Here is an 18,629-nt window from a genome sequence, read left to right as displayed (position 1 = left end):
TCTAGGTTTTGGAGATCTCATGTATTCTAGCCTCTCCACCAAAATTTCATGGCTAGAACGCATTCAATGCTACAAAAACTAACACTCCCTCTTAGCGATGAATGTGTTCTAGTGCTGCACTCCCTACCACAACATCCTGTCTTTGCATCATCTCCTGTCACGATGTTGATGTCAAGCCATACTGTCGACCAACCACTGCGCAACTCTGATATATGTTGCATCTGTGTTGCTGTTGACATTGCCATACTGCTGCCAACACTGCATCTGCACTGCAACTCCCTCTCATTTGTTGTCGTTGCAACTGCAACATCTACAACTGAAAAGCATCCAAAACACTGAATCAACTGCGTTCATTATGATGCATCTGTCTCTTGAGTCTTTCACTGCTACTAGCATCTACACTATCACTGAAGAATCTGCGTTGCTGCTGACTTTGCACTGCATTGTTGCCGACTTTGCACTGCACTGTTGCCCAACATTTTACTGTTACTAGTCTGCAACTGTCACTCTGGTACTGACTGCATCAACGGCCACTGATCCATCTTGCTACTAAATATTGTGACCCCTGTAGCAAGGTATTGATCCATGATGTAATGACTTGATGGAGTACTTACCTGATCTGCTACGGCTGTTGCGATGAGGATGCTGCAGAACTTCTCTCGTTACCGAATGACCAAACCACCCAGCCGAACCGAGTATACTGGATACTCAATCCAGTATGCTCTCATCCCGAAGCATACCGTTCCCCGTGCCCAGAGACTTCAAAACAAGTAAGGCTCAATAGTTCCGAATTACAAGCAGTATGGATAAATTCCTCTCCTTCTTCCTTCAACAACACCCTGTTCAGTATTTCCACTCACAGTAAATACCACCTTCCCCATCCACAGGCATCCATCCTCCCCAAGACATAGAACACCCCCCCTCTACGCATCAGTCCACCGTCTTTATGAAAGGATAAGATTTTGTAAGGCGGTGACCGCTTTGTCAAGATATTTGCCTTTAATAGAATCAGATTTGATATTTGCCTTTAATAGAATCAGATTTTCACAACATCGGATGGTGTCACTTTAATTTATGACAGATGGTACTTTAATTTAAATAGTATAAAACCATGATGATTTAAATATTACATATTATTTTATGTCTTATAAAATATCCAGTTTAATCATAAGGTTTATGGGTTTAGTTTTATTAGTACACCTTTTGGGTTATATATATGTAACCATATGAATAAACTCAACTATATTTCTTAGTGAGTGTATATTTCTTCTATTTACGAGAATTAGGTATTTAGTTACACCTTTGATAATTAATTCATTTATCTTATAGACATTCTCCATGAATAGTCGATGTATATATATATATATATATATATATATATATATATACTTATACTAGTGCATTGTATATGATGCATGCATATGTAGCTATCACATGCATGCCTCACATGCATGCTAATATTGCTATGTTGTTCGGGATTTGAGATGGGTTGTTACATACACCCCTCCTTCAAAAGAACTTCGTCCCGAAGTTAAGGTTTATAAAGTATATTGATAATTCCTTTAAGGTATGTAAGGATTGTATTATGTGATTGAATTTCCATTTATGATCGTGAGGACACTTTAAAATTTGAGATTTTGGACGCTGATAGATTTCCAATTTTAATAGTCATGCCTTGCCCAAACCAGGTTCCCAAGCTATTCTAAAATCATCCTATCCTTCCTAATCTCTTCCGCTCCCATCCTATCCGTCCTCTACTGGAGTATGCCATGGCGTCAGCTATACTGACCTAACCATGCATAAACTCTAAGGATGGCAGCGTCGACTATCTCGACCTGATTTCCCAGTAGGCATCCGGCAATCATCATCACACGTCTAGGGGAGCGTGACTCGCACAATCCTCCCATGATCCCAGGTTTTTAGAGGATAAACGGTGGGCAACACCTCCACCCCTCCCAGTAGAATCAGGGTTAATACCCTATCATGGAATCTCTTTGAGCCTTAATTGTTCTGAAGTTTCTGTCATCACGTGGTCATTTGGTAACGGATTTTATCTGCAATCATAAACACTTGTCCATGCATTTATAACATGTGCATAAAAAAAAAAAAAACACATAGCTTATGTATATTTCATACATGTCATCTAAAGTATAACATACCTTGCCATAATCTATTCATGTCATTAGCTTTCATATTTACAATATAATCATTCTTTCGTGTATTGTTTGTGCATAAAACTCATGACTTTAAATTGCTAACTGACACTTGATATTGATCTTACGAGCACATATCGTTATGTTCCAAACTTTCATTGATCTGTATGTGTTTGCTCAGTAACAACTAACTGGGTTATTGTCTTACTTGGTAACAAAATGCATCATATGGACAGTCATTAGCAAGGACAATTCTCAATTCCTTCTTTTTAACAATACTGTTAATTGTTGTGTTCTTCTATATATAAATTGATTGAAATACCTAGCTCAAAAGTATGGTATGCAACATATTTGGGGAACATATTTTGAACTCAACATTTCCTTTAACAATAATACACCGAACATTGCTCTATGTTTAAATGGTAGTACTCTTTCAATACCTTGGCCCTATGGGTTGAATTTATGCTCATGGAACCTTTGCTCAGGTTGTATTCATCACTTATCTTATTGCTAAATTAGGTCTGAATGTTGCGTAGTATCCGATCCTATTGACTGTTCTACTACCAAGGACTTGATATTCATGCCAAGTAAACTACTGTTTCCAGATCCTTTGCCAGCGCACATTCCAGGGTCCGAAACTTAAGTTCTATGCATTATACCAGTTATTATTTTTTTTTATGCCTCTAAATAAATGAGTTAATGACTGTTGCAATTCTTAGTTAGTTCCTCATCACACGGTGTTTAATAGTAGTGTATTCCTGGTTGAATAATTGTGAATGGTATATATACCCGCTTGAGCTCAATTGGCTGGTACTGTTATCATTTAACTGGGAGTATAGTGGAAAACTGTTTACCTACAGCTAACAGATAATAACTGATGTGAAAAAAAAAAGATCACTGTAACCTTCACACAAAACTCAGAGATTTATTAGAAACTAAGAGAATATACAGGAGTCAATAACAAAAGACTGTATTAACTGTAATCAAATGCACCAGCAGTAGAATGTGTGAGGTTTAAGGTTTATGTGATGGTTCTGCTCATGCATGAGGTAGGCATGTAACAACAGAACTAGCCTTCAACAATTGTTAAAGATGTTCCTAAATTGCATCAATCCAACAGTGAAGAATATATCATTACAGAGCACCATTGATTTATAAAAGGCAAGAGCAGATTCTAACCATTCAACATCTTGTGGTTTCTATGCAAGATAGAAGAAGACAGTTTGAGGAGTGAGTCCCCTAGTAATTATAAAGGAGGATGACTAAACAAAAATGAATATCTAGAAGTTTGTAAGAATATAACCATCATTACCACTTGTTTGTTACTAGAGCATAAATAATAATAAAACGAATTCATCCAAGCAAAATTTACAATTTCAAGAGACTAATAATAATTAAAAGCATAATATCAAAATATTCAAGAAGTACTTATCTCTAGAGAATACGTCAACTCCTTTTCGTTCAACTCTTCAAGGAGTTAAGCTCGTCCATACTATCCTCATCAGGAAGTCATATCATCATCGGCAGGAAAGGCCAGTTTGTATCATCAGGTGGAATATCCTTCAACCACTCTAGGTCAATGCTGCCTAGGTCTGTGTGAAGCATCTCAATTCACAGCATCCTCGGTATTTGAGTCCCTTTCTCTTTTAATCTACAATCTTCTACATTTGTATTCTTCGTTATAGTTTCCCAATCAAATTTGTTCTTTCTACAGTTCCCGTCAATGTGATAATGGTTTATGTGATTGGTATTGCAAATGAAATGGAACTGTTAATTGGGATAATATGGAACATCGAAGAAGTAATTGTCCTAACAAAGAACATAACTAAAATTAACAGAATGTCTATCATAGAGATATGTTATAACTTGGATCATCACTAATATAGTTGAAATTGAGGTATATAAGAAGGAAAGGTCGAACTCGTCATATAAACTTCAGAATGATAGAAGTTTCATGGTAGCATGATCTTGATTGCAAACCTACAGAGATGCCCTTGCCAACCAATAGATCTTTCCAGAAAAATGCCTCAGATTTAAAATGCCACAAAGATTATAACTTGGCTACAGAGGCAGATACTAGCTCATCAGAGAGACTTTGTTTATTGGATCCAAGGGACTTGATTTTGATTGCAGAGATTTCAAGAGGACCAATACCACGACTTCTTGTTATCGATTCTTCTTACTCATATATATTTGGACCATACCCTAGAGAGGTTAAATCACCGAAATAAAAACCAATTCGGATTTCCATAAGATGCCAAGAAGTACAATAACAAGGATGATATATGATGTTAATACTTTGCTCAATTTGATCCCTGGCTTTTTAAAGGATCAATAATATCAGTACAAATTCAGGAGCCATAGATACATTACTTAGAGATCACTGAGTATAGAAAGGTTAGAATCAGATAGGTGATCATACCTTTAACCATTCTTTCACTGGTACCTTCCAAGATTGAAACTTCTGAGAAATACTACTGATGATTCCAAGGTGCAAGGATTGATACCCCAACTTCCACTTCAGGAACCAAGTAATCTTCGACTTTCTTCCTTATCCAAGAATTATGTCATGAACAAGTCTTGCCCTCCGAGCTGATTCAAGATGCTGCTGAAATGATGGAGGTGGGGAGATATTGCTGTGTATCATCACCTTATCAGCAATTTTACCACCAAAGTTGCCAGCTCTTGCACTTTCTGATTGTTGTTGAAAGCCATTTTCAGAAGTGAAGATGCCATCGGACAACAAAACATTTTTCACCTGTCTAATACCATAAGCGATAACATCTTCCCTCTTTAACCACTGTATTTGCCTTAATAGCCAGTCATCAATAGCATCCTCCATGAGCAACTGCAGGATTTGCTTTGCAATCCAGAATACTTGCCTTCTTATCCAGCCCCTCTCTGAAGCTGAAAAAAATGTTATCAATAAACTCAGAATAGGAACACTTAATCTTGGCGGAGTCCACTCTGGAGGAACTCCAGTTCCATCACCATAATTTCAAACCCTGTCAAAGAGCCAGTGGCGGACGATTCATCCGAGTCAATGGTCTCATATGTTTTGTCAGATTGCTGACCTTTCTCAAAAGATGAACTCGTAGGATTTCCTCCTGAATTTAGATTTGAATGAGGAGCAAAATATTCTTCGTGCAAATCAGTGTCAGACTGCCAACCATCAGTTCGTACTAAGAAATGAGTGTCCCCATCACCACCATCTTCGAGATATACCGAATTATAGCCCTCATTTACCCCCAAAGAGGATTATTTCGTCTAATCTCGAAGATGCCGATGTAATTGCTCAAAATTGCGGAACCTTCTGTCAACGACCCAACTTTTCTTTTCTGAATTTGTTACGGCAATTGAATAAACAGCAATAGACTTTAATCCTACTCTTTCAAAATGGACTCCAAGAACCCAACATTCCAGCTTGCGAACAGATGCATTAACAGTATGAGGCCGTTCCACTGCTGATTGATTTCCAATGTGTAAATGATCTCGTATTTCACCTACTCTTGAACCTTGTGAAATTTTGACAACAGAATTCACCCTATCTTCCAGAAAAGATGATCTATCAAACTTTTCAGAACCCTCATATGCAGTACCACTACTTTTGATCGTCTGTGTTGAACTTTTAACAGTTGATTTTCTCGGCTTCTGCTATTTTCTTGCTTTTCATAACCTCTCTCCGATGCTAGCTTGACATTTATATGTGAAACTCTTTTACTCTGATCTGTATCTCTACATTCTGTTAAACCACTGCTCCGCGAGTCAGAAGCTGGAACATGCTTCAGTTTCTCAGTCCTTTTTGCATCTCCAGGAGTATTAAGCATGTCTGTTTCAGTTGACTTGCATGTGTTTCCCCACTGAATAGATTCCTTTGTCATCAGAGGATCATCATATTTCAATGTACCTCTTGTATCTTGCCATAGAACTGATGATTTTTCCAAAGGACCTGGCTTACATTGACCTGTGCTAGTATCCTTCAACTTGTTACTCTGCCCCTTTATCCAAAGATTGTCAGGGTTTTCAGGTGCCAGAAACTGAGTTTTCCCTTTTCTTTTAGCTTCCACTAATTGTGCCCAATCACATGATAGAGACTGTGGATAAGATATAGGCTTTACCTGATAGTCTGGATTTTTTTTTATCATTACAAAGAGAACTTAGACCTCCGCCTCGATGATCATCAGTTTCTGTTTCATTTATATCCTTTCTAGGGAATCTACTTCTGAGGTTGTTTGGTTCTGTGGCAGAATGTGGCATAACTGCAAAGTTCATGATTGGCTGCATAACTGCACAGGCTAGAAGCTCTCGAGCAAGACATCGAACAAGAGGCATTCAGCATCCTGCTGCCTTAAGACAATTGCCACTACTCCTCCCATTAACCGCTGGAGAACCTTGCACTCAACCTCTGAAGAAATAAGGGCTGGGTGCAGTTCCTTAGAAGCAGCCAAGTAGTGCTTCAGCCTTTCATCCCTTTCTTCAGAAGAGAGGGTCGCCATAACATCAACCCCTATACAATCTTGGTTTCTTCTATAAAGTTCTATGTGACTCCCTATCAGATCCACCATATCCCTGGTGAGCAAGTCAATGAGATTAATATGTTTCAGCCGCTGAGACACTTCCCCAAGTACCTCATTGATTAATAAACAAATCTGGTCAGGAAGTTCTTGATCTGGAGTAATTGACGAATACCACAAATCGGTAATAAACTCTTGTACAATATTCCTCGTAAACTCCTCCACTGCTGTTGTAGTGACTGGAGAATCAATCTTCCTCTTCCATTTCTTTGAGATCGGTGGAGGCAAAAGAAGCCGATCAATATGAGATTCCTGTCTATGGTGAAAATGCAAAAGATGAGACTCCTGAACAGGAACCCTCCTCCGAATCTCTACTTCCAAGGAAAATATCTGGGCACTGAAATTATAAGAATCGATAGCGGAATGTTGAACAAAACTGAATTGCTTGTCAGTGATAGAAATTTGGCAAATACAATGATGAATATGGCATACAATACTGCGCGGTTCTTGGCTTCCTCGACAAGATCCCGCAGTTTGTCCATGCTTTTCTTCTCTACGAGAAGCGTCGGAATCTTTGCATAGATAGAAAATTGCAGTGAAAACGCAGACAGCCGATCAGAATTTTCAAATAAATGGGGGCTTCAGCTCTTTGTCGGCCATAATCTTAAAAAAAATTGACCACAACCATAATTTTCCGTTCCGCGATTTTTATTGTTTTCTCCAGAAACCCCACTGCCGGCACTAGAAGACTCTAACTTCGAATCCTCACAACAATTTTGCACCGTGCTGTATCTGGGACGACGACGTCCATAAAATGGGCTACAACATAGTCACTTTAAACACTGTAATGCTTCTTGATACTTTCAATTCCCTCAAGCGAGACCGAGCGACACCAATTCCACTGACACCTGTCTCTTGATGGACGCTCCCACCGTCATACCGCATGCCCCTTTATCTTACGGTAGTGGCACACGTCAAAGATTCAGATCCTTAATTTCATCGTTTAACACTAATCGCCATCTAAGAATGAATTTCAACGCGTCAGGTGTTTTAAATCGATGAGTGAGCACCGAGTGATTTATGCATGCAGGGTCGTTACAGGTGTTAGTGGATTTATAAGCGCATATCGTTAGTGAGGTATAGTTATATATTAATCATCCAATTCTTCCTGTTTGGTTTTAATTTCGGTGTCGAATTCCATAGTTTTCTGTGTTCGATCGGATCTAAATGCGATTATTTAATTTTGTCGATTAACGTTTTTCGCATTTGATATCAGTTGTGGTATCGATTTTCATCAATTTCTGTGTTTCTTGGAGATAATTTAGCGGACGAAGTGCCGCTTGATTGATTGAAGCTGCAAAATGAGTCCCATGTCCGCGTATGGCGAACCCAGCCCACGCGCCTATCCTCCATATCACTGGACTCCGCCAAATGTACCACGTCCCCAGCCAGTTTCAGCGCCGTGGACAGAGCCTTATTATCGTTACAGAGAATCCGGGAAATTATTATGGCCATCCGCATGATTGTGGCTTTCAGATTTGGTGGCTGCTACCTCTGCATAAGCATTTTCTGTTGCTCTCCTACATATTCCTTTCTATTCATAAAAGAATTTATGTTTGTTTTAGATGTGTACTCCCCAAATTTTTCCAAATTGGATTTTTCTAATACGATTTTAATTCTTTACTGTATTGATTTTGAATTCAAATTCAAACTTGGTGACCTTGTTTCATAATGCAGTGGCTCAAGCTAGTGATGAATTTGCTTGAATGAAAGGTATTTCTGTTTGATTTCATTCATGCATTTTGTGAACAAGCAAGATTTGTGAGATCGCTGAAAATATTATGAATATCTTGATGTTAAGCAAATGCAATATCTTTCTTAATATTTCTCGAGATGGATGGTCAATGTTTCATCATCAGTCTGCCTGCCTTTTCTTTACAAAATCAAATGAATATATTCATAAGAGTCATGATGGGGATACTGGTAGTATATCAGGGAGGTTACAGTAACATTTTATCTTATCTACCATGCATTCCAGAAACTTCGTATATTTAGAAGCATTCATGCCTATATCTCAGTTGACTGTATTCCTTGTGATGAGCAGGGGTAGGCAGATTCACTGCCTAGAGATCAAAATAAGTAAAATTGAAATGAAAATAATAGAATGCAGTTTACTTGCTGGTAAGAGATGCTCCTATAGCATATAGTAGAGACTTGAATCTAATATCACTGTCTTCAATCAATGGAAGGAACCTGCATAAAATAAGTAATAAATGCATTTCTGTTCTAATTATTGTATTGTTTAATAGGCATCATGGTCCAGCTTCCACTACCACGACACATCAATGAAGAGAAGATACTGAGTGCAATAAGCATAGAAAAGGATGTAGATGGGTTTCATCCTCTCATCATTGGCAAACTTGCAATGAAGGGAAGGGAACCTCTATCTGTTCCATGTACACCAAAGGGGTGCACAGAACTCTTGCAAAGGAGTGGGGTCTCCATATCAAATAAAAGAGCAGTTGTGGTTGGAAGGAGTAACATAGAACATAGTAGGATTACTAGTTGCATTGCTGCTAATCAAATTAGATGCAACTGTGACAATGGTGCATTCTAGAACTTCAGATCCAAAGAGTATAATAAGTGAGGCAGATATCATCATAGCTGCTGCAGGACAAGCAAACATGATCAAAGGAGATGAATTTTGCACCACTTTGAATTTGTCATAGTAGCTTCGTATCTCAGTCCAGAAGGCTCAGATCGTAATAATTTAGATCACAGCCCATGACACCATTTAGATTACAGTTTCTGGATTACTTTTGTAATTAATAGCTTACAGTTCTGGTTACCTAACGTTTGCAGAGTGCTAACAGACAGTTTCAGTCAGATTTATTATTGAATGCATGATTTGAATGGCTTTACTACCACCTTATTTTGATATAATTTAAATCTTTTAACAACTTAACAGGTCCGAAAGTTGAACCAGCGCTCTGATACCATATGTAATGACTTGATGGAGTACTTACCTGATCTGCTACGGCTGTTGCGATGAGGATGCTGCAGAACTTCTCTCGTTACCGAATGACCAAACCACCCAGCCGAACCGAGTATACCTGGATACTCAATCCAGTATGCCTCTCATCCCGAAGCATACGTTCCCGTGCCCAGAGACTTCAAAACAAGTAAGGCTCAATAGTTCCGAATTACAAGCAGTATGGATAAATCCTCTCCTTCTTCCTTCAACAGCACCCTGTTCAGTATTTCCACTCACAGTAAATACCACCTTCCCCATCCACAGGCATCCATCCTCCCTCGAGACATAGAACACCCCCCCCTTTTTATAGCAGAGGTTCCTCCCCCTCTACACATCAGTCCACCGTCTTTATGAAAGGATAAGATTTTGTAAGGCGGTGACCGCTTTGTCAAGATATTTGCCTTTAATAGAATCAGATTTGATATTTGCCTTTAATAGAATCAGATTTGATATTTGCCTTTAATAGAATCAGATTTTCACAACATCGGATGGTGTCACTTTAATTTATGACAGATGGTACTTTAATTTAAATAGTATAAAACCATGATGATTTAAATATTACATATTATTTTATGTCTTATAAAATATCCAGTTTAATCATAAGGTTTATGAGTTTAGTTTTATTAGTACACCTTTTGGGTTATATATATGTAACCATATGAATAAACTCAATATTTCTTAGTGAGTGTATATTTCTTCTATTTACGAGAATTAGGTATTTAGTTACACCTTTGATAATTAATTCATTTATCTTATAGACATTCTCCATGAATAGTCGATGTATATATATATATATATACTTATACTAGTGCATTGTATATGATGCATGCATATGTAGCTATCACATGCATGCCTCACATGCATGCTAATATTGCTATGTTGTTCGGGATTTGAGATGGGTTGTTACACATGAGGTGGACTCCTTAAGGATCTTGCCGAACTGTAGCGCTCTAGGGCTACAACACCAAGTCACCCCACCTCACCCCTGGAGGTATATCGACAAACATAGAAAAGTTTTCCTCCAGCATGGAGGAAATCCTATCGATGTCTGCAGAAGCTGCCTGTTGGTCCTGCATTTCCTCCTTGTCCTTCTTCCTGAGAGGACACTTGGTACTGTAGTGATCAAGCTCACCACATCTGAAGCACTCGACCTTTGACAGGTCCTTCTTCTTCTTCCTTTACTCCCCCTGCCCTTGACTGGGACCCTTTGATGCGAGGGTCACATTCTCCTCCTCCTTCACCACCTCCGATTCATTGTTGCTGCTGCCACTGATGGAGCTCTTCAATAGAGCTTGTCTCAACTCCTCCTACTGTAAATCAACCCACATTCTATCCCAGTCTGGTAGCCTATCTCTTCACAATATGCTTTGGTCAAAAACCTGCCAATCCTCTGAGACGTTATTGAGTTCCAATCGCACTATCTCCATGGATTGAGGTGCTGGCCCAACAACTGACAGCTGGTCTCGGGCCTCCTAAATTCTGGTAAGGTAGGAGTCTATGTCTTCCCCTTTTTGCATCCAGATGAGTCTCAACTTCTCCTCTAGGTAAATCTTTCGCTGCTCAGAAGTACCCTGGTATAACGTGGAGAGAGCACCCCACATCTGTTTGGAAATATCTTTTCCAATTATATGTGAGACAATATGATCATGGACTCCATCTAGGATCAACCGCTTCACCCGCGCCATTTCCTTCTTATATTCTTTCTGCAGATCTACATCCTGAGGAACTGCTAGTATAGCATCAATATAGGCTTTCAAGCATCGTTACCTTCCAGATGATGTAGTTGGAAACTCCATCCAACCTGTCCTGATCACGAAGCCCAACAATGGCCATCTTAACAAACTGTCGAAAACTTCCTCTTTCCTTCTACTTGATTGTTGCTCTATTACTCGCACTCCCTTCTAGAGTGAGAAGATTTGCTCACAAATATTGTCGATCTGTAAGGAAAATCGAACTTCTTGAGACTTGAAGTTCCCTGAGGAAAATTTCCCTCTGTTTGTGCTCTTCTCTCTTCCACCCCGACATTGGCTCTGCTCTAGCGAACTGTTGCAAAACCCTCTGCGTCCAGCTAGAGATCTTCCCAATGAAAAATCTAAGTTGCTTCCTCTGCCTCTGGAATCACTCAATCTAGAAAGATCTGCGAACTGTTGCAAAACCCTCTGCGTCCAGCTAGAGATCTTCCCAATGAAAAATCTAAGTTGCTTCCTCTGCCTCTGGAATCACTCAATCTAGAAAGATCGAATTTTTTTGCCCCTCTCAGAAAAATCGAACTTCTTCAAGCAATTCGGCCTCTTGGCAAAAGACTACGTTGCCCTTGGGAATTTCGGCCTGTTGCCCTTGCTATGCAGCGAAATTCCTTTCCTTTGTTTCTGAGCTCTCCAGTTGATCAACTGCACTTTGATACCAGGTGAAAATTCCTACACTGGAATCTTATTGCAACAATGTCAGGTCCCTTCCTAAATTAATTTGGAACAAGACTAATTATTGCATTTTGGGGCCAATTTTGGAGATAGTGGGGCCTATTCGATTTTTATTAGCAGATTAGACTTAGGAGAAGTTATTTTGTTGTGGTTAAATCAATGTTTTCAAAACCGACTGGCTCGGAACCGACTCGGCCGAGTTGGTCTGAGCCAGAGCCAAAAATTATGACTCGGCCTTGGAAACGGTTCAGCCAGCCTAGTTAATACCGAGTCGGCCGAGTTGTCTAACAACTCGACCAGCTCAGCCGAGCCCGCAATAACTCGGCCAGGTTGGAACAGTGGCCCATTAACCACGAAAAACAACGAATTTTTTTTTAATTTGTTCTTTTGGGGGACTCCAAACCGGATTGTATTTTGTCTATTTTGTCTTTGGGGTCCATTCCCCTCTCCTAAACCATATTTAACCCACCCAACCCCTCTCATTCTCTCACAGCCATCTCATGCATTTGAGTGAGAATTTCAGTGAGAGTTTGTGAGGAGTTGTTGAGTTTGTTTTTGGAGCAGCAGTGAGGAGTCTTGGGCAAGCATTGTAGTTGGAGTGAGGAGCTTCTTGGGCAGCCATTTGGAGCAGCATTTGCCATTGAGGAGTTGGTTTCTTGGAGCAAGCTTGAGGAGGCAGTTTGTGCCTGGAGGTAATTTTTTTCACTTGTAAAAATCTGTTTTTGCTTATTAAATTTTATGTGCAAATTTGGAAATCCTAAAGAGTGTTTTTTGTGAAAGAAATGAACATTGATTCAATGTTTTTTTTGTTTACATTTTCAGATTTTTTGCTTTCATTTCCAAGTCAAAAAATGGCACCTAGAGTGAAAGATGCTACTTGGGCATATGTTGAAATGGTTGATAGTCAAATGCATTGCAAATTTTGCCATAGGAAAATTAAGGAAGGTCCTGGAGGCATTAATAGGTTGCAACAACACTTGGCGGGGATTAGAGGCCAAATTACTCCATGTACCTTACCAGAAATTGGGGAGATTAGGAAGGATTTGTTAGCCAGCTTTGAGAAGTTCAAAGAAGATAAGGCTAGGCAAAAAGAGTTAGAGGCTGAAATTGAAAGGAAGAGGAATACACAAAAAATATTGGCTACCAACCCCCATTTTGATTTTGAGGGTTCTTCCTCTATCCCTTGTACTGATGCATCCAACCCCTTCCGATATGTTCCTCCCTCTTTTGGGTCTATTCAAGAAAAGGGAAAGGGTAAAATGTAAAAGGGTGATATGAATATCAAAATTTATTTCACTCCCTCCTCTCCATCAGATGCACATGGTCCTGAAGCTAGTAGAAGTCATATGCAGCCCACTCATATGCAGCCCACTTTAGATGACCATTGGAAGAAAGAATTGAGAGAGACTACTTGTGATTACATAGCTAGATGGTGGTATGACGCTGATATCCCCTTCAATGCTTCCCGTTCACCATATTATGAGCATATGTTTGATGCCATACATGCTGCTGGAAAAGGCTTCAAAGGCCCTATTATGCATGAGCTAAGGGGGTATCGTTTGCAGAAAGAAATTTCCTCCATTAATGAGTATTTGAAAGATTTCAAGGACTCATGGGCAAGAACAGGATGTACCATCATGTCATGGACTGATCAAAGAAACCATACCATCATAAAATTTCTTATCTTCTGCCCACAAGGAACCATGTTTCTAAAATCAGTTGATGCATCTGATAAGGTAAAAGATGGGCAATTGTTGTTTCAGCTATTGGATGAGGTTGTTGAGGAGGTGGGGGTGGTTAATGTTGTTCAATTCATCACAGATAATGCCTCTAACTATGTTCTTGCTAGTAAACTGTTAGAGGAAAAACACAGAACCATCTTTTGGACCCCCTATGTTGCACATTACATAGACCTCATGCTTGAGGATATTGGCAAATTAGATTGGGTCAAAAACATTGTAGATCATGCCAAAAGAATAACAAATTTATCTACAATCATTCATGGATTTTGAGCCTAATGAGGAAACACACGGGGGGTAGGGATATTATTAGGCCTGCCATCACTAGATTTGCTACTCATTTTTTGACATTGCAATCTATGCCTTCACAACATAGAAACTTGCAAAAGATTTTTTCCAGTGAAGAATGGAGTCAAAGCCAGTGGTCTCACAAACTGAAAGGAAAATAATTGAAAAAGAAAGTTAATGAAGAAATATTTTGGAGAAAGGCAGCAGAGATTGTGAAGCTTGCTGAGCCAGCGGTTAAGGTGTTGCGGTTGGTGGATGGGGAAAGATTGGCTATGGGCTTCATTTATGAGGCTATGGATCAAGCAAAGGAGCAAATAAAGAGGGCATACAAGGATAAAGTGGCTAAGTATGGGCCCATTTGGGCAATCATTGGTGAAAGATGGAACAATTAACTCCATCGCCCTATACATGCAGCTGGGTATTTTTTGAACCCACGGTATCATTATAAAGCTAAGGCAACAGGAGCTTTGAGGGGTGAGGTTAGAGATGGATCGATTCACTGCATTGATCGCATGATCCCATTGGAGTGTGATCAGCTGGAGATACACCAACAGGTCACAACCTTCAGCACTGCCTCAAGTACCTTTGGGAAGAACCTAGCAAAGATTGCAAGGGAAGCAGATGAGTCAGGTAAAAAAAAAATTCAATTTTCAAATTCTTAATACTTATTTTGTTAAATCGTTTATAAATTGAAAGTTGGATATAATTTGTAATTTTGTTGAGCTAACTCATTACACTCCTATGTTTTTTGCAGCACAATGGTGAGAGGCTTTTGGTAGCCATTGTCCTGAATTGCAGAAGTTTGCAAGTCGTATTTTGAGTCAAACTTGCAGTGCTACTGGGTGTGAGCGCAATTGGTCTGTCTTTGAGAGGATTCACACAAAGAAGAGAAACCATTTGGATCAAAAATGGTTAAATGATCTAGTATATGTCCAATACAACCTCCTGCTCAGGCGCAACCAATTGCTGAACAAAAGACCTTATTCAAATCCCATTGTGTTGGAATACATTGATCCAACATCAGATTGGGTAGTGGAGAGTCATCCAGCAGAGTTTGCTTCTAATGAGGATATGGATTATGAAATACAGACAATAGCATCACTCGAACATAATGTTCAGTTGAATTCAGATCCTGATCCACTTGTACCGGCCTCGGCCTCAGAGCCAGCAAGTCCTCCAGTTGCAGGCGCCACTGCTCAGTGACGACAGAAGCGCATATCTCGTCTATCTCAGCAGCTGCTGCACAGCCTGCTAGTGCTACCACTTCTACAGTTGTAGTTGGAGATGATGAGGAGAAGCCATGGGGCCCCCTGTCTGACTCTGATCCAGAGATTGATCCACATGATCTCGGCTCCTCTAGCAGTAGCCAGTAGTACTGGTCACAGTTTACTTTTGTTGTAGAGGCCATTTCTAGCCTCCTTGGTTATGTGTTTTTGTTTTGATCTCTATATCATGATCATGTATGTATTGGACAATGCACTGGGTACCATTTTGATATAATGGATATATTCATGAGCCTACTTTGATTATATGTTGTCTTCTATCTATATTCTAATGCTATTTGTTTGGAAACATGAATGAAAATCTTTAAAATTATGTTTTTTTATAAAAAAAAATAAAAATAAAAAATAAAAAAATTAATGTATTTTTTACAAAAACCGAGTCATTGAAATCGAGCCAACCGAGTCGATACCGAGTCGGAGTCGACCCTCGGCCGAGTCGGAGTTTTAAAACATTAGGTTAAATTACACATGGGGTCACCCACAGTAGGGAAATATGCACTCCCTAGTTCGGTTTGCATGAAGGTGGTTACGTTTTGCATGTAGTTGGTTAAGTGAGGGCCCACGATGGAGGTAAAATTGGAGGCAAAAGTGCTCCACGAAATCTATATAAGGAAGGTAGCTCTCCTCATTTCAATCATCTATTGGAGTATATCGATTTCTCTTTGGTTGCTCGAGTTGCTTAGCCGAGTCACTCGCTGTTTAACATGAATTCTTCAGGCGAAGAGCTCACCCTTCCTTCAGGGGACTTCGAGTGCCACCCTTGGAAGGTTTTCTTCATTTCTTCAGGAGGAGGATCACATTGTGATTCCCAGCAGTAGCATTCCCTTCCAGGTTGTGCGTATTACTGGGGGACGCAGTGGAGAGGAGGCTGAGTTCATTGGTGGTGCTTAGCAGTGGAGATTTGACATGAGATTTTCAGGGAGGAGGCTAGGGAGGATTGTCAGCATCTAGGAGAGTTTGGGAGCTGATTGAGCTTCTGGCTTGGTAGTGTGACTTTCGCACTACCTGGGCTAGCGCAGAGGCAATGTGTGGGAGCTCATTTGGTGGGTAGAGTATCAGTCCTTGAGGCTGAGCTTTGCCGTGGAGGTTAGAGGAGATATTTGGAGTGGTGTTTGCTTCCATTTCAGAGCTTGGAGGAGGACTTTGTGGTCATTCCTTGCAGGCCGTATTTCTGGAGCTGTTTGGAGGGTGTGGGCCATAGAAGAGGTCAAATTTGGGAGGTCAAAATTCGTCCAAACCATTTCTGGGTTTTTGACAAGGATCCCAAATATAAATTTTCATAATTATCTGAGCACAAGAGGTGGGGTTTTCAGCCGTATCCTTGTTGCAAACAGTGGAGAATTGTTGGGGATTGAATAGTGCCTTTGGGGGTCGATTTTGGGAAGTCCAAATCGGACCAAAACATTTCTTGGTTTTTTTGGGTTTTGGCCAAGGAGTTTGAGGCTGAAGTTTCACAATTTTCTGAGCACCGGAGGAGGAGTTTCTTACAGTCCCTCTGCTCTATTGGAGGTTGCCCCCTCGAAGAGGCCAGTGAACATTACTTTCTGAATAATAAAATACCTGCTGTTATTTCTCACTGTTCTATGTTCTGGGTATATTTCTACGCATATTTGGTATTCTTGTATAATCTTGCAGGTTAAGAGCATAACAAGTCGTATCAGAGCACTTTCCAGGGCCGGTGGGATCTCCATTTTTTAGCAATTTTTTTTTTTGGCTAGAGACGTGTTCTGGCGTCTTTAAACCACAGGATCTGTTGTTGAGCGCATAAACCTACGGATTTGGGGAGGCATGCACGCAGGAAATACAAGAGGTGGTCACACTTGTTGGACTCCCTTGTAACCCCTGTGGGTACCCCTTTGAGTAGTAGCGCATTAGACAGAACCGCGCACGGACTGTCTTCCAAGTACCCTTAGGTATATCGGAAGCCCCCTAGCTCCCTTGAAACCTCGCCATAGATAAAACGTCGGCCGTCTGGCTGCTACAGTACACCGAGAACAGCACTCAGAGAGATTACTCGCCCGTACGATAGGGTAGTCGGGTTGTACGGCTAAGGGTATGGTTGATCCTCCTTGGTTAGTGCCCTGAAAAATTGGGCCGAGTACTACTGTCAGACCCTTATGTATATTGCGATCTGTAGCACCTGACACTCCTCGAGACCATAGTTCCCTTTTCTATCTCTGGAGCACGCATAATCTCTGCCAGATCAGATCTCGCAAGTGGGGTTTGCAGCAGTAGCAGAAATCAGTCCCGCAGCTCAGATCCATCAGATCCGTAGCAGCAATCTGTTCCGCCACTCAGATTTATCCGATCAGCCATTCAGATCTCTCAGATCCACCAGAGCCACCATCCAGATCTAAGTAGTTGTGTGGGTTCCTATACTAGGGCGTGATTTTCGCAGGACTTTTGGCAGTATTAAAATTTTGGGGATTCGGCTACTGCAGTATTCCTAAGCAAGGAGTAAAACTCTTCAGAGAAACAAAAAAAAAAGAGAAAAAAAGAAAAAGTCTGAGACCCCCCGGGGCGCTTATTGGTGATCTAGCCCATAAGAATCAGGACGACGAGCTGAGCAAGGTGGTACCATTCAATTGTTAGTGCAAAAAAAATTTGGGCAGTCCCAAATTTCAAGTACATCGGATCGGTGCATGGTAGAAACTAGGGCTCAAGCTATGGCCAGTGAGAAGATCGACAAACTTGAACAATCCTTGGAAGACCTCCAAGATCAGCGGATGACACTAACTAACGCACTCTCAAAGGGCAAGGCAGAAGCCCACGAGGAGGCATATATTGGCAATGAACACAGTGAGGGTGAGTCTAGCCACTCTCTTCACCTCTGGGGCACCCACCAACAATCCCGTCTGCGACCACCCAAGTTGGATATGCATAAATTTGATGGTTCTCACCGGCAACATGGGTAGCACAAATGGAGCAGTATTTCAATCTGAATTACATCTTAGATAATGAGACTCAGCTTATGGTGGGGAGCATGTACTTGGACAATGAAAGATGGCAATGGTGGCAATGGCATCAACGTTGCAATGGAAGGTTCTTGACTTGGGACACCTTCAAAAAAGCTCTTATAGAGCGCTTTGATCATGACTCTGCTTTTTTGGGTAGTCTCACTAAGCTGCAACAGACTAGCACAGTGGATGAATATATTACAGCCTTTGAAGCCTTAGCTTTCTGCACTACGGGTCTCCA

At 40.5% G+C, this 18,629-nt stretch overlaps 1 protein-coding gene and 1 pseudogene across 1 annotated transcript in view; both read right to left on the bottom strand.

Annotated features, from left to right (window-relative positions):
* Positions 1-18,629, bottom strand: part of LOC149158122 (uncharacterized) — a 430,324-nt gene that overhangs the window by 207,349 nt on the left and 204,346 nt on the right. The window lies entirely within an intron of this gene.
* Positions 4,705-7,210, bottom strand: LOC149158123 (uncharacterized; annotated as a pseudogene).

The sequence above is a fragment of the Pinus tabuliformis genome, chromosome 5_2 (assembly GCF_031772625.1).
Source record: "Pinus tabuliformis cultivar Carrire ecotype Pingquan chromosome 5_2, CPIR1, whole genome shotgun sequence".
Taxonomy (NCBI): Eukaryota; Viridiplantae; Streptophyta; class Pinopsida; order Pinales; family Pinaceae; genus Pinus; species Pinus tabuliformis.
Note: the sequence above shows the minus strand (reverse complement) of the source record. Positions and strands in the feature narration are given on the sequence as shown.